The 17,570-nt window shown below is 34.3% G+C and overlaps 1 long non-coding RNA gene across 1 annotated transcript in view; it reads right to left on the bottom strand.

The window, feature by feature from the left end:
* LOC144333970 (uncharacterized) overlaps nt 1-12,829 on the bottom strand; it is a 34,999-nt gene extending 22,170 nt beyond the window's left edge. The window contains exons 1-2 of the long non-coding RNA XR_013403108.1: nt 12,498-12,829; nt 11,471-11,637 (exon numbers count right to left, since the gene is read on the bottom strand). This is a non-coding gene — a long non-coding RNA (uncharacterized LOC144333970). The remainder of the gene's footprint in view (nt 1-11,470; nt 11,638-12,497) is intronic.
* Between the last annotated feature and the right edge of the window lie 4,741 nt (nt 12,830-17,570).

Here is a 17,570-nt window from a genome sequence, read left to right as displayed (position 1 = left end):
TATGTGAAGAAACATTTTTGGAGTTTAGAACCACTCTTTTACCCGGGTTTTTGGAACAAAGCCTACCTTTCAATGAATCTTTTGTTTTAGGTTATCTCTGCTCCTCTCCTAAATTAGTGAATGCCATTTATTCCATGAGTGGTGAAACTCAGGGCTAGAAATATCTATATGAATTTAAAAAATGCACCAGAAAAGAGTTAAATAACATTATCCCCATTGCATCGTGTTTTCTTTTGCAGAAGAAAGTGAAAGCAGTAGATACAGTGTCGCCCTGGGAACCCTAAGCCTGGAAACACTGCAGAGCTCAGGACACTTATAAACATGTGTAATCATTCTTGGGGGTTGTTTGAATTAGGCATTCTCTTATCAAAATGATGAGCCTAATGTGTGTGTAATCTCCCCACAGAGCCTGGGTCTCCCTGGAGGAAGGCATAGAGTTGCGCAACCCATGAAGGGACTCCTTAAAGCAATCGGGAGCTCCACCTGAGCCCAGGTATGGCAGGCTGTCCTGTGACCTACCTCAGAGCCCAGAATAAAGGAGCCAAGAGCTGGCCAGCATTGAAACAGATACTGTGCCCTGCCTCTGGAGTCACGCAGGCCTACTTCCCTCTTCCCTCCTTCCTGAGGGAGCCATGATAGAAGAAAGCCCAGATAAGGAAACTCTCAGGACTGAATTTGCATTTTAGACTTGACCTCTGGGCAAAAGGACTCATGGGTTTCTAGAAAATGTAAGAGATGATCATATAGGTTCTCTGTGCTTGGCATCTGTGTCTAGGAGTATTTGAAAGAAATGTTTAAGGCTTTTGGTTACTGCTTATTTTTTGTTAGAGTAAACATTGAAAGCTATGTGTAGAAAGAAGCCTGGAATATCATCAAAAATAGGTTACAATAAAATACAATTCTACTTGTTTCTGGGTCTTGAACTTTCCACATCAAGTATGGAAAGAGATATATAGAAAGCCCTTCTTCTATTATTTCTGGCATATAACCCCAGGATTAAAGAGTTAATATCAACTTGTTACCCTCTCACAAATAGAGAGATGGAGTGCAGTGCCAGGAAATGATTCTTCTATAGAAGAGCCTTGGTTTGTTGTTGTTGTTGTTATTGTTTTGTTTTATTTTTCAGATTGATTCCAAGTCTTGGAAGCCCAAAAATTACTGTAGGTAGGTAAGAAAAAGAAAACAGTTCTTTTTCCTTTGGCTTATAAATATTGAAGTTACTTTTCTTTGTTTTTATTCCATATTTATACATGTTCTGACTTGATTATATCTGCCTTATTTTCACAAAAGCAACTTACAATTAAAGAACAAGTAGGATTAAAACCCATAGAGGCTGAGAAAGAGAAAGAGAAAGAGAAAGAAAAAGAAGAAAAGAGCAAGGAGAGAAAAAGATGATACAGAAATAGAGTATTGAGCTTCCTACCAACCATAACACATGCTGTGTCATTCTATGAATGCTATGAATGACAGAGCATAAATGACACAGCATTCACTGTTTAATAATGGAATTCATTACATTTCATAGGAGAGCAAAATCATTTCCAGCCTCAAAGTTCTGAGATAAATACCTAAAAACCTTTATGTATGTGACATTTGGAATATGATAGAACAAGTCTTCACTAATCATACTTTACAAATGCAGAGAAATTTTATGGACTTGTTTTTTCAAACTGGCTTCCAGGGTAAGCCAGTAGAGAGTTTAAGTTCATAGTAATTCTTTAAGAAAATCCTGGTGCTGGGGCTGATGGCTGTAGAGACAGCAAAAGATATTGGTCCCAGGTATGTAGCTTTTTAAAAATTTTACTTAATTTATGGGAAAAAAAACCCCCATGCATATAAGGCTGGGTGCAGTGGCTCAGGCCTGTAATCCCAACATTTTGGGAGGCCAAGGCAGGTGATCACTTGAAGTCAGGAGTTCAAGACCAGCCAGGCCAACATGATGAAACCCTGCCTCCACTAAAAGTACAAAAATCAGCCAGGTGTGGTGGCATGCACCTGTAATCCCTACTACTCAGGGGGCTGAGACAGGAGAGTCACTTGAACCCAGGAAGCGGAGGTTGCAGTGAGCCGAGATTGTGCAACTGTATTCCAGCCTGGGTGACAGAGCGAGACTCCATCACAAAAATAAATAAATAAATAAATAAATAAATAAATAAATAAAATCAGATAATAATAATAATAATAAAAACTAGAAAATCCTGCAAAGTAAATAGTTTACAGAATTCTTAGCTCATTCCTTTCAGATCCAAGTTGTCTCAGATGGCCTTGTGGTAAGACCTCCTGCCAGACCACTCAAATGACTGTCATCTGGGAGGACCAGAAGTGCAGACATTTTGTGTTATCGACTGAAGAAAGATCAATATGCTCTACCAAGGTCAGAGAAAAGCATTCCTTCTTTTTGTGAAAAATGAAAGATTCTGACAGAAAGTCTTCCTTGATGAAAGATTTCCCCAGATTTGTGGTAAGAAGGAGGAGGGGTGTCTCCAGACTGAGCCGGCATCTCCTGCCCGTCATCAGAGCATCTGAATTAAAGGAGAGTGTGAGAATGAACACACACCAACACCAGAAGTAAAAGAAGCAGAGAAAAACACACCAAAGGAAAGTACGTAAGAATTAATAAAGACTGAAACTGAGATTATTCCACTAGAAAACAGAGGAAACCAAAAAGCCAACGCAACAATGAGTAAAAGTAGATATTATTTTTTAATGAAAAGTCTAATAAAAACAAAGAAAATATAAGCACGGGGTAAAAGTATTTATCAAAAACCAGGAGCAAGTATTACATTAAAAGAATAATTGCTTAAAACATGTTTTACTACAATCAAGAAAAAAATACAAGGATATCAGTTATTTAAAATGGTTTTATAGGGACTATGTGATATAATTTTAAAAAATAAAATTAGTGGTATATCTAAAATAGAGATATTATCCTTACTTGCAGATATTTTTATATATTTAGAAAATAAAAGAGCTTAAATTAAAATAGAACTGATAGTTTTCATATGTAGCAGGATACAGGAGGTTTGTAGTAACATCTATTAATTGTCAGAGAATGAAATGAAACAATAACTAATGGACTTCATCCATACAATGACATAACTACAAAATCCATAATGCTAAATGCAAAAATATGTAAGTTCCATGTGCAATAAACTGTATTTTATGGAAAAATATTAAGAATACAATTAAGAATCACAAGCCCTGTCCTAGTTAAAATGTCAATCCTCCAAAATAAATAATTAAACTCAGTAATATTTCTGTCATGCACTTAACAGGGGCATATTTGGGAAGTGGACAAATTGAATATAAAGTTTATATTGAAGAATAAATGTGTGAGGATTGCCAAGAACAATGTGAAATCTTTGCATAATTGAGGTGGTTTTGTCTTATCAGATATTAAAACATTCTAAGAAGTTACTATTATAACAAAATATGGCTATCCCAGAAGAACAAAACATAAGAATGATAAATATATCCAAGAATGCATGAAATTTAATCCATAGTGCATTTGGTATTGCAAATATGTAAGAAAAAAACTGGGTTTCTCCCAAATTATGTTGAGAAAATTGAGCAAACATTTGGAGAAAAAATAAGTTTGATCACTACTTTACAGCATACATAAATTACAAAAAGTAAAGTGTTCAAAAAATGCAAGCTTGTTCAAAGTAGTATGAGATTATTTTAAAGCATTTGTGGAGGAGGTCTTCCTAAGTACAATAGGAAAGCTTAAAGCTACTGAACAAATAATGACCAATATTTAAACATTCAAACTTCTATAAATCAAACATGACAGAAACTTAGTCAAAGAGTAATCTACAGAGAAAATATGTGTAACATATGTGACAAAGTTTTGTATCGCTAAAATATGTAAGTTCTTAAAATTTGTTTTAAAGACACAAACATAATTAGAAAAATATTGAGAAGATAGGAAAGGTTGATAGATAAAAAAAGAAATCAAAAGGTCAATAAGTGGGAAAAACAAGTTATATAATAGATTCATGGCAACATCTGAAGGGAGCATAAGAAATTCACATTTTCATACATTGTAGATAGGAGTGTAAATATCCTCATATTCTCACTTCTCTCTTTCTCCAGCTTAGAGTATTGATACACCTTCAGATTCCCTAAGCTTTCATTATAACACAACTGCAAAAGGCCTAATTCAAACCCTTGTGAAATTCAAATATCTGCTTTCTCTATGGCTGCCCCTGAGCAGCTGGATTTTACTGACGACACAAATGTGCACACACACAGACACATTCAGGCACATGTACACTCATGCACACATGCAACCACAGGCACACAATTTGATGAATCATGTTCTTGTTCTCTCTTCCCTGCCATCCTCTTATTCTGACACACTGAATTCAGCACCCTTCTATGACTTTCCTTTTACCTGTAAAATTAAACATCATCCAATTATATACAAACATGTTGCCTACAAGTAAAATCACCTTACCCATAAAGACACATATAGATTGAAAGTCAAGGGATGAGAGAAGATATTCCATATATATAGAAATCAAAAGTGAGCAGGAGTAGCTCTTTATATATCAGATAAAACAGATTTTATATCACAAACACTAAAAAAAAGAAAACAAAGAAGATAATTGTGTAATGATAAAGGGATCATTTAGCAAGAGGATATAACAATCCTAAATATATATGCATCCAAATGGGAGCACCCTAATTCACAAAACAAGTATCAGTATGCCTAAAGAGATAGACAGCAATACAATAATATTGGGATATTTCAACACCCTACTCACAGCACTAGACAGATCAGTAAAACAGAGAATTAATGAATAAATATTGGATTTACATTGGACTTTAGAACAAATGGACTTAACAAACATTTACAGAACATTCTACATAATAATTACAGAATATTCATTCTTTTCATCAGCACATGGAACATTCTCATAGACAGACCACATGTTACAGCACAAAGCAATTCTTAACAAATTCAAAAAAATCAAAATCATATCACATATCTTCTTAGAATTCAGTGGAACAAAGCTAGAAATCAATACCAAGAGTAACTTTGGAAACTATACAAATACATGGAAATTCAACATTATGATCCTGAATGATCAGTAGGTAAATGAAGAAATTAAAACAGAAATTACAAAACATTTGAAGTGACTGAAAATGAAAACACAACATACTAAAACCTGTGGGATAAAATATAAGCAGCACTAAGAGGGAAGTTTACAGCATTAAGTTCATACATCAAAAAAAGGTAGAAAGATCACAAATTAGCAATGTAACATCACACCTCAAGGAACTAGAAAAACAAGAACAAACCAAAACCAAAGTTAGCAGAAGAAAAGAAATAATAAAGATCAGAGCAGAACTAAATGAAATAAAGACACACACACACACACACAAAACAAAAAACCCAGGAAATTAACAAAACAAAAATCAATTATTCCATAAGATAAACAAAACTGATAAACCACTAGCTACACTAATTGTAAAAAAAGAAGAGAGAAAATGCAAATAAACACAATTAGAAATGCAAAAGGAGACATTGCAAATGATAACACAGAAATAGAAAAAATTATCAGAAGCTGCATGCAGTGGCTGTAATCCCAGCACTCTGGGAGGCAAAGGCAGGCAAATAGCTTGAGCACAGGAGTTTAACACCAGCCTGTGCAACATGACTAAACCCTATCTCTATGGAAAAAAAAAAATTAGCTGTGTGGTGATATGTGCCAAGTAGCCTCAGCTACTTGGGAGAATGAGGTGGGAGGACTGCTTCAGTGCCAGAGGAGGAGGCTGCAGTGAGCCAAGATCATGCCACTGCACTCCAGCCTGGATGACAGAGTGAGACCCTGTCTCAAAAACAAAAACAACAAAAACTAGAAAATTTAGAGGAAATGGATAAATTCCTGTAAACATACAACTTCCTGATATTGCACCAGATAGAAATAAAACTCTTGAAAAGATCAATAATGAGTGATGAGATTGAATCAGTAATAGAAAATTTCCTCCCTTCCCCCTAAAAAAAAAAAAAAAAAAAAAAAGCCCAGGTCCAAGTGCATTCACAGTCAAGTTCTACCAAACACACAATGAAGAACGAATACCAATCCTCCTAAAACTATTTTTAAAAATTGAAGAGGAGGCAATTCACCCCAACTCATTCCATGAGGTCAGTATCATCCTGACACTAAAACCAGCTGACACAACACAACAAAGAAAACTATAGAACAATATCTCTGATGAACACAGACAAAAAAATCCTCAATAAAATGCTAGCAAATCAAATCCAACATCACACCAAAAAGATTAGAATTCACCTTGATCAGATGGGATTCATCCCATAGATTCAAGAATGTTTCAATATATGCAAATCAATAAAGTGATATATCACATAAACAGAATTAAGGATAAAAACTATATGATTATCTCAATAGACACAGAAAAAGCTTTTGATCAAATTCAGCATCCCTTCATGATAAAAATTTTCAAAAAACTGGCATGAAGCATTCCCTCAAAGAACTGGAACAAAGCAAGAATGCCCACTTTCACCACTCTTACTCAAAATAGTCCTGGAAGTCTCTGCCAGAACAATCAGGCAAGAGAGTAAAATAAAAGACAACAAAACTGGAAAAGAGGAAATCAAATTATCCCTGTTCACTTATGGTAATCTTAAAGCCTTCACCAAAAACAATCTTAGTTTTGAAAAAATGAATTCAGTAAAGTTTCAGATACAAAATCAATGTACAGAAATTGGTAGCATTTCTATACACCAATAATTGTCTAGCAGAAGACCAAATCAAGAAGGCAATCCCATTGACAATAACTATAAAAATAAAGTACTTAAGGAATATATTTAACCAAGGATGACAAATATCTTTATAAGGAGAACTATAAAATTGTAATGAAAGTAATCATAGATGACACAAACAAATGGGAAAACATCCCATGCTCATGGATTAGAAGAATAATATTATTAAAATGGCCATATTGCCCAAAGCAATCTACAGATTGAATGTAAACCCTATCAAACTACCAATGTCACTTTCCACAGAATTAAAAAAAAAAATTGAAAAAGTCATATGGAACCAAAAAAAAAAAAAAAACAGCCTGAATAGACAAAGCAATTCTAAGCAAAAGAAAAAACCTGGAGGCATCAGATTTCTTGACTTCAAATTATACTACAAAGCTATAGTAACTGAAACAGCATGGTACTGGTACAAAAATCGACACATAGTTCAATGGGACACCCTAACTCATTCTACAAAGCCAGCATCCCCCTGATACCAAAACCAGACAAGGTCATAACAGAAAAAGAAAGCTACAAAACAATATCCCTGATGAACACAGATGCAAACATCATCAACAAAATATTAGGAAACCAAGATTAGAGAACCCAGAAATAAAGTGCTGGGAATACAGGTGTGAGCCACTGCTGTCAGCCTCACTTTGGCATTTTCTTGAAGAAACTAAACCTGGAATCACCATGTGACTGGCAATTGTACTTTTGAACACTTACCATAGAGAAATGAAAAAATATATTTACATGAAAAGTTGTATATTAATTTCCATGACAACTTTATTCACAACAACCACAACTGGAAACAGCCAAAATGTCCTTCAATGAATGAAGGGTTAAGCAAACTGTGGTATATTTATGTTATAGAATACTACTCAGCAATAAAGAATGAACCATTGGTACATACAACAACCAGACTCAATCTCTACAAAATTTTGCTGAGTGAAGAAAGCTCTCAAAAATTACACCATTTATGATTCAATTTAGATAAAGTTCTCAAAATAAAATAATTATAGAAATAAGAAACAGAATAGTAGATGCCAAGGGTTAGGAACTGGGGGATATGAATATGGTTATAAAAGGGTAACTTGTGGAATTAGTGGAGGAGGGAGCTGTTCCGTACCTTGACTTTAGTGATAAATTCATGTACTACAAATGTGATGAAATTAATTTATAGAGCTAAATATACACACACTAATGAATACAAGCAAAACAGAAACACAACAAAGTTGAGCTACAAGTCAATAACAGAAAAATACAGAATCCACAAAATGAAATTAAATAATAAAATTCTAAATCATCCACAGGTCAAAAAAAATCACATAAGAAATTTCAAAAATTTGATTTTAACGAAAATAAAAATGCAATAAGATTACTGAATCACGTCAATGTCACTTCCTGGTTGTGATAGTGTACTATATGTGCAGGATGTTATCATTTAGGGAAATTTGGTAAAGGGTGCATAGATCTCCTCATATTACTTCTTACAACTGCTTGAAAACCCACAATTATCTCAAAATAAATGTTTAATTAAAATTATGTTAGATATTATTAATTATTTAAATAGGAAAAACCAGTGATATTTCATCTAAACACTGATCAAAAGAAAGCTTGCATAGCTATACTACTGCTAGAGAAGTATTAGAATTCAAAGAAAGGCATATTAGAGAAAAGGAAAAATATTGTGTAGCAATATATTAGTCAATTCTCCAAGAGACCATAATAGCACTATATGTATCTATAACAAGATAGCTTCAAAATTCATTTAACAAAGTTATGGAAAAAATATGTATATATGAATACTAGGTTTATAACAGACCTGTAAAACACTTTTGAACAATCCAACTTAATTGACATTTATAAAATACTCTATCCAAAACAGCCCTATATACATTCTTTTCAAATACACGTGGGCACTCAACAAGATAGAAGATATTCCAGGCCATAAAATAAACCTAAAAGCATTTTAAAAATTAAAATTTTACAAAATGTACTTTTAGAACACAACAAAGTTGAGCTACAAATCAATAACAGAAAAATACAGAATCCACAAAATGAAATTAAATAATAAAATTCTAAATCATCCACGGCTCAAAAAAATCACATGAGAAATTTTAAAAATTTGATTTTAATGAAAATAAAAATGCAATATATTGAAATTAGAATGTCAATGCTGAAACGAAAGCGTTGTTTAAAGGGAAATTTATAGCATCATATACTTACAATTGAAAAGAATGATTTCGTATTAATAATCTAAACTTGTGCCCTAAGAAACTAAAAATGTTAGAGCAAATTAAAAAGTAAATCAGTAAAAGAAACAGCATAATAACAGCAGCCATTAATGAAATTTTACAAAAAGAAAGTTAATAAAGCCAATGAACCAAAATGTTCAGGTGTTTCAAAATTATAAATAAAATTGATAAGTTTCTAACCAAACTTTTAACAGAAAAAAAAGATGCAACTTCCAACTATTTGGAATTTAAAGAGGGGACACGACCTACAGATTCTAATAAATATTAAAATAATCAGATATAATTGCTTGTTATTTCAATTTAAATAAAATGGAAAAATTCCTTGAAAAATAAAAGCTACCAAACCTCACTCAAGAAAAAATAGAAAATTGAATAGTCTAATGTCTATCAAAGGAATTGCATATTATTTAAAGCCTCCCCTTGAAACCCCAAAGTAAAAAGTTCTCCAACACAGAAAAATCCAAGTGGAGATGCCTCCCCTAGCAATTTCTACCAAAGACAAAGAATAAATATAAATTATACACAAATTTGCATATAAAAGCAGAAGAGGAAGGAACACTTCTCAACACAACTTATTTACAGTATAACCTTGATATCAAAGTAAGAAAAGACATTAAGAAAAAACTAACTAGAGATCAATAGTACTCAAGCCCACAGGCACAAAAATATTTCAACAAAACATTAGCAATTCAAATCCAACCTTATAGAGAAAATATCGGGCAGGCTCAGTTTAGGAATGCAAGACTGGGACAACAGCAGAAAAACCAATCAGTATAATTCATCATATGAAAGACTAAATAAGGCAAAACATAGATTCATCTCAATAGATGTAGAAAAATATGTTGGCAAAACTTAGTATCAACTCATGGTAAAAGCCTCAACAGACTAGCTATAAAGGACACATCCTTAACCTGATAAATGGCATCTATAAAAAGCTACAACTAATATTACAATTAGTGGTGATGTATTGAATGATTTTTCTTTCTGCTCTTAACTCTTCTATTTAATATCACAGCAGAGATCTTACACATTGCAAAAAGTAAAGGAAAATAAGCATACGTCTTAGAGATAAAATCGTAAAATAACCTCTATTTGTATATTACATGATTGTCTATGTAGCAAATGTCAAAAAATGTGCAAAATAGTTCCTAGTACTAATTAGTAACTTTGGCAATGTCAAATGATACAAGGGCAATATACAAAAGGCATTTGTATTTCTAAATATTGACTCCTACTAAACTTTAACTATGAAGTTACAGTAGTGAAGACAGTATGGCAATGGAGAAAGAATAGACATGTAGATAAATGGGACAGATGTAGCCACATAGTTAACTGGGTTTTGAGAAATATGCAAAGGTAATTCAATGGAATAAAAACAATCTTTTCAACAAATGTTGCCAGAATAATTTCATATCCATGTGAAATTGAATGAATCTCAGTGTATACCTTGCACCTGATAAAAATTGATTAAATGGGTAATAGGCCTACATGTAAACTATAGAACTCTGAACGAAATAATAGGAGAAAAATATTTGTGACCTTCAGTAAGGTATGAATATTTTAGATACAACATCAAAATCAAGATCTATGAAAAGAAGGACTGATTATTTCAATGTGACCAAAATTAAGAATATCTGCTCTTCACAGGACACTGTTAGGAGAATAAAATGGTAAGCCCCTCACTATCTCTCTCTCTCTCTCTCTCAAGTCTCAAAAATAGTAACATAACCCAGTTTATAAATGAACAAAAGTTTTGAACAGACATTTCACCAACAAAGATAGATGGAAATTAGCAAATAAAAATATGCTGAATATCTTTAGTCATTAGGGGACTGCAAATTAAACCACAATGACACAGCACTATATGCCTATTAGAATACATAAGAAGTACAACTACAAAAAAAAAGGAATAAACAAACAAAACCTAACAGTAAGGAGTCAGCAAGGATGAAGACCAACTGAAACTGTCATGCAATGCTGGTGGGAATTTGAAACGGTGTACCAACTTGGGAAAACAGTTTACAATTTCTTCTAAAGTTGAATAGACACTTACTATACAGTAACCCAGCAGTTTTCACTCTTCGATAGCTACACAAGTGGTAAAAACCTACATTTACGCAAAAACCTGTATAGAATGTTTATATAGGCTTTATTCATATCCATAAAAAACTAGAAACAACCTAAATTCCCTCAAGTAGGAAGTGGACAAACAAAGTACAAGACATCTATGCATTTGAAATATGATACAGTTTGGCTGTGTCCCCACCCAAATCTCACCTTGAATTTTAATAATCCCCATTATTACAAGGGCAGAGCCAGGTGCAGATAATTGCATCATGGGGGTGGTTGTCCCCAGACTGTTCTCTTGGCAGTGAATAAGTCTCACGAGATCCTAAGGATTCTATAAATGGGAGTTCCCCTGTACGAGCTCTCTTACCTGCCACTGTGTAAGACGTGACTTTGCTCATCATTCACCTTCTACCATGATTGTGAAGCCTGCTTAGCCATGTGGAACTGTGAGTCAATTAAATCTCTTTCCTTTGTAAATTATCCAGTCTTAAGTATGTCTTTATTAGCAGCATGAGAACAGACTAATACAAAATACTGTGAATAATGAAAAGAAACAAACTATTAATGCACACAACACGGGTGAATCTCAAATGCATTATGCTAATTGTAAAAAGCCAGATCTGAAAAGTTACTTGCGTATCATAACCTTTACATGACATTCTCGCAAAAACAGAACCACAGAGACAGAAGACACATCTATGGTCAAGGGAATGGAGACGAGTTGATAACAGAAGGAGCCAGGGTTAATTTTGGGGGGTGATGAAGTTATTTTTTATCTTGATTGTAACAGTAGTTATAAAACTGTATGTGCTTGTCAAAATTCACAGAACTGTAAAAAGATGAATTTTACTGTATGTAAATTATATCATAATTTCAAAAATAAAAAGGAAGCATGAGTGATTGAATAAGCTAAAATGATAAAATCCAAAATAAAAATGTTTCTAGTTAAAATCAGTTGACAAAAATGAGAAAGAAAGAGAGAGAGAGAGAGGGAGAGGAAGAAAGAAAGGGAGAAAGAGAGGGAGGGAGGGAGGAAGAAATAAGGAATGGAGGAAGGAAGGAAGGAAGGAAAGAAGGAAGGAAGGAAAGAAGGAAAAGGAAAGGAAGGAGGGAGGGAAGGAAAGGGGAAGGAAGGAGGGAAGGAAGGAGGGAAGGAAGGAAGGAAGAAAGAAAGGAAAGGAAAGGAAGGGAAAGGGAAAGAGAAAGGGAAGAAAAGAAGAGAAAAGAAGGAAGAAAAGAAAAGAAAAGGAAAAAATTACCTTGGTCCAAAACTTGGCCAGACCTCTAGACTATGTAAGAACCATTCCTCTATGAAGCCTCAGGGACTTGGTGTTGTTTTAAATCTCTAATGTCTATGGTATAACTGATGTATTTACTGTGTGATGAGCACTTACCTTTGTAAACGTGCTTTCCAACCAGTGAGGTCATGTTTTGTTCAGCTGCTGCTTGTCCTGGGACCACCATTCATGTGCTCTGACCTGGTAACAGTAGTATATACTGGGCACCACATGGTTACTTACCTCAGTCTACCTGATACCCAGCCTTCCTGTGGGGTGTGCCACAGCAATTTAATTCAGTCCAGGTCAGCCTGTTAATCTGGGCAAAGGTAGTATGGGGTGAGATTTGGACCAATATTCCCCGACATGTTACAGCCCATATCAGGAGGATCTAGACAAACCAAACTAAGGCCAGGCAAATATTAACGGCAAACATCTGGTCAGAGCGTCCCTTTGGTGACTGCAAAATCACCACCCAGGGAAATACTTCCCTCTCACTCTCCCTCTTTCTCTCTCTCTCAGTATGTGCGTGTTTGTAGTTCGTTTTATTTGCTACCATATTTAGTACAAATTTATTCAACTGTATTGGGCCCTGGGCTGAGATCTCATTTGAATGGGAATCTGCAGAGTTACATAAACAGTGACCACAAACAAGAGAAGGATCATCCTGAGTGGCTTATCTGACCTTTGAAAATCATTTCATGCGGAGATAATGGCAGCACCAGAAGAACAAATGCTGAGCTCTTCAAGCCAAAGATTTGAAAGGCAATACTCATGTTTGGGTGCATCAATACCCATCTCCATCTTCGGAACTCATCCTTCAATGTGCAGCTCAAGTACCACCTCCTCCCTGAACAGTGACTGTCACCTTGGGTGGGTGAGCCCTCCCTCCACTGACATCGTCCAGTGCTTTGCTCAAACCTGGTTGAATCAATAAATGGGGAAGATGGCCCATACTTATTCTCCAACCATTTAGTATTTTATAGATTTCTATTCACATTGAACTTATCCATTTGAATGGTTTTACTTTTCCCAAATGAAATCTACTCTCAGTAATTTCTTACACTTTGTCATCATTGTCTATGGACAATTCTCAAAGATTAATTACTTTTAAAGCAGTGGCAGCATCACTAGAATAGGATACCTCCCAATGTTTGATGTATTTCATATGTTTAGTCTTCGTTAATGTCGTTCCTTCTTTCTGGAATTCCTTACCCCATTCTTTTTCCTATTACATTTTAACGAATAATTTAAGGTGGGACTTAAATCTCTGGTGATTTGCTCAGCATTTCTTACTTTCCTTTTCTTAGGATCGGAACTTACATAGCTTACTCATTTTTTTCCTCATGTCTTTATGAATACCGTCATTATTTGACAGAGGATCACATCGTGTTAGACCCGTTTATTTATGTGTCATTTAACTATTTCACGACAAGGACCATTTTTTTCACTCCTATGTATTCCCAATGCCTAGCAGATTGACAAGTACAGAGGATGCACACCATAAATATTTACTGAGCTGAGTACGCTGAGAGTGAGTACACCAAAAGGGAGTCTCTCTCTCTCCTCTCATATATGTGAGTGTATTTATATATATGTGTTTGTGTGTGTTTGTGTGTGTGCACACACATACATACAGAGACATGTAGTTTTGGGTATGTGTTTGAAAACATGTCACTCAATTTTGCATTTATGCCTAAAATAATAGAGCAATATTTACTGTGAATGTATCTCATATGTTTATTTTCCAATTTGACTATTACTCCTAGGGTATTCATTTTAAGCATAAGATTAAAGCTTCTATGCAAAGATAACTTGGGAAGACCTAGAGGATGTACTTTTTTTATACTAATTGTCTGAAACAGCTTTTCTTTTAGACCTCTTCTAGAAAAATAATTAGGAGTGTATTCACTCACTCAAGACTATCTCTAAAATAAAGAAGATATTTGAGGAGTTGCAAAGAACTTCTAAATATAAAAATAAAATGGGTTGATATATCGGAAACTAAGTTTGGTCAAACTGAAAAACAATCGTAGTTTTCTATGCATGTGAGTGATCTAGAGATTGTTTAATTTCTATTTTTTAAAATAACTTTACTTATCTTTGATGGTGAGCCTGTATTAACTGTGCAGTAATAAACTTTCAGATTATGTTTATGCAATGTAATACAAACAGCTATATTAGCAGAATCTACATACAGAGTTTTTGTGATAAAAATAACAGCTAACGACAATGATTAGATAAGGTACATAGCAAATGACATTGTGTTGACCATGTCCTGAACCTTAAAGCTGAATGTATCAGCCCAGTTTCTCTGTTCCCTAAGATGATAATAATATCATTGACATTAATAATAATATACCCAAACACTTAATGTCTAATAGATGATTTTCTGAATGTTTATATATATCACCTAACTTAATTTAACCCTGCCATTATCTAAGAAGTTTGCGCTATTATTATTTCCATTTTGGAGGAGGAAACAGAGGCCTTGAGAGGTGAGATAAATTGCCCAAGGCTGAACAGTTCCTAAGTGTCAGAGCTCCAACTTCAACTTTTCTCTGAAAATAATTATGTTATTTTAATTGTTTTTTGGTATTCTCTGTTGTCATTGGAATTGTGGGGAATTAAACAAATCCCATCTTCTTTTCTGGAAGAAAGAGAATATCTTTTCTGAAACCAAAGATTATTCTCCATGCATAATAACTACAACTTCTTCAGATGATATAGAAATTTAATCTTTTTTGGTCTTATCCTTTCAACATTGAGGTTTTTCTTCACAAATAAATATGTTGTAAACACTAATGTTCCAGCCAAGAAGTATCTAGAGTAGACATAGTTCTTGCTTTCAGAGTGTTAAAGATTTTCTAGAGTATTTATCAAACTGTAAGAAAACAGAACATTTTGTAGAGCCCCTCCATTTATTTCTATAGCACCCATTCTTACTTCCCCTTTATTCTCTGTGACTTTCTCTCACTCAGAGCAAAAGTCTGCGAAGTCCTGCATGATCTCCGCTCCCCACTGGGTCTCTGATTTAGTTTTTGCCTACCTTCTTCCATGCTCTTCTTCCAGATATCTACATGACTTTCTTCCTTATCTCCTTAGATCTCTTCTCAAATGTCTTCTTATCCATGAGCTTCATCTAATTATATTAAACATCGCAAAATCACAACCAAATGAGCTCTTCTTCTTTCCTATACTTTATCTGTAGCATTTACCAGTGCCTAATATTTATTGTAGTCATTTTATTTATTTTGTCTATGGTATGTTCTATCCCATTAGAATATAGGCTCCCTGAGGATAGCAATTTTTGTTTGTTTAGTGGGCTACTATATCTCTAGGGCCTAGAAAATGAGACGCCAGGGCTCTTGCACAGGGAACAAACTTAGTAAATATTTCTTAAATGAATGTTGCATAAAACCATCACTGTATGAAAATACTTTTATCTGTAAGTTCAGAGTTACTCAGGGCTAACCAGTATGTGGATCAATACTAGTAACTACCCTGTGACTAATTGGAATTTCTTATTTACTTTAGAGATTGTGTTTACTTTGGAACCATTAGGAAAATATTGGTTTGCCTGTGCATTGGTAAATTATTTTCACAATTTGACTTTGACCAAGAAATTTACTCAAAATTGGTTGTAGACCTAAATGTAAAACTCAAAACTATAAAGTCCTAAAAATTAACAGAAAAGAAAATTTAGATGACTTTGGGTTTAGTGTTAACTTTTTAGATATAACACCAAAGGCACTATCCATTAAATAAATAATTGATAAGCTGAACTTCATTAAATTTAAAAATGTCTCACGCCTGTAATCCCAGCACTTTGGGAGGCTGAGGCAGGCAGATCACTTGAGGTCAGGAATTCGAGACCAGCCTGGCCAACGTGGTGAAACCTCACCTCCACTAAAAACATAAAAATTAGCAGGGCATGGTGGCAGGCACCAATAATCCCAGCTACTTGGGAGGCTGAGGTAGGAGAATCACTTGAATCTGGGAGGCAGAGATTGCAGTGAGCCACTGCACTCCAGCCTGGGTGACAGAGTGAGACTCCATCTCAAGAAACAAAAACAAACAAACAAAAAATTTAAAATGTCTGCTCAGTGAAAGACACTTTCAAGAGAAGAAATAGACAAGCCAACAAACACCTCTCCAAAGAAGATACACAGGTGGCAAACAGGCATTTAAAAAGGTGTTTCCCATCGTATGTCATTAGCGAAATGCAAATTAAAATGACAATGAGATACCATGACATACCTATTAAAATGGCTGAAATCCAGAATGCCAACAACATCAAATGCTAATCAGAATGCAAACAAACAAGAACTTCATTCAGCATTGCTAGGAATGCAAAAGGGCACGATTATATGAAAGACAATTTGACAGTTTCTTACCAAGCTAACAACACTCTTACCATATAAGCCAGCAATCATGCTCCTTGGTATTGACGAATGAGTTCAACTGTTTTGTCCATGCAAAACATTGTACATAATATTTATGGCAATTCTATTTATAATTGCTAAAACCTGAAAACCACTAAAGTGTCCTTCAGTAGGTGAATAGACAAATACACATCCATTGTGTATCATTATGATACATCCAGGCAGTGGAATATTATTCAACACTAGAAAGAAATGCACTATCAAATTATGAAGACATGGGGGAAAATTAAATGCTTAGTATTAAGTGAAAAAAGCCAACCAAAATGGCTACAAACTATATGACTAAGTACATACATGTGGCTTCACCATGATTCTTGGCTTTCTCACAACATAGTCACTTTATAGAAGTTAAATTTTTTACACGGTAAGTCAGGTCTTCAAATATGGGTGTTTCAGTGAACAGGAGAGAAGCTGCATCACGTTTTATAAACCAAACCGAGACATCATAAAAAGTCATTTCTATGATACTCTAATTACAAATTCATCTACATTTATAAGGAGGGTAATCTGACTCCATCTATTAATGAATGAAGTCAATGTCAGTCACCTTGTAGAAGAATAGAGGAGGAGAATGTAGTTGCAACCATCTTTGAAGAATACAATCTGCCACAAAACTTATGTGAACCTGTATATATAGTTACTTTGATATCTTAAATTGAAATAAATATGAAGTTATCTTATCTCCAGGATGTTATACTTTATCACATTTTGATAATTATTTAGAAACAACATGCTTAGGATGTAG

The sequence above is a fragment of the Macaca mulatta genome, chromosome 13 (genome assembly GCF_049350105.2).
Source record: "Macaca mulatta isolate MMU2019108-1 chromosome 13, T2T-MMU8v2.0, whole genome shotgun sequence".
In the NCBI taxonomy this organism is placed as follows: Eukaryota; Metazoa; Chordata; class Mammalia; order Primates; family Cercopithecidae; genus Macaca; species Macaca mulatta.
Note: the sequence above shows the minus strand (reverse complement) of the source record. Positions and strands in the feature narration are given on the sequence as shown.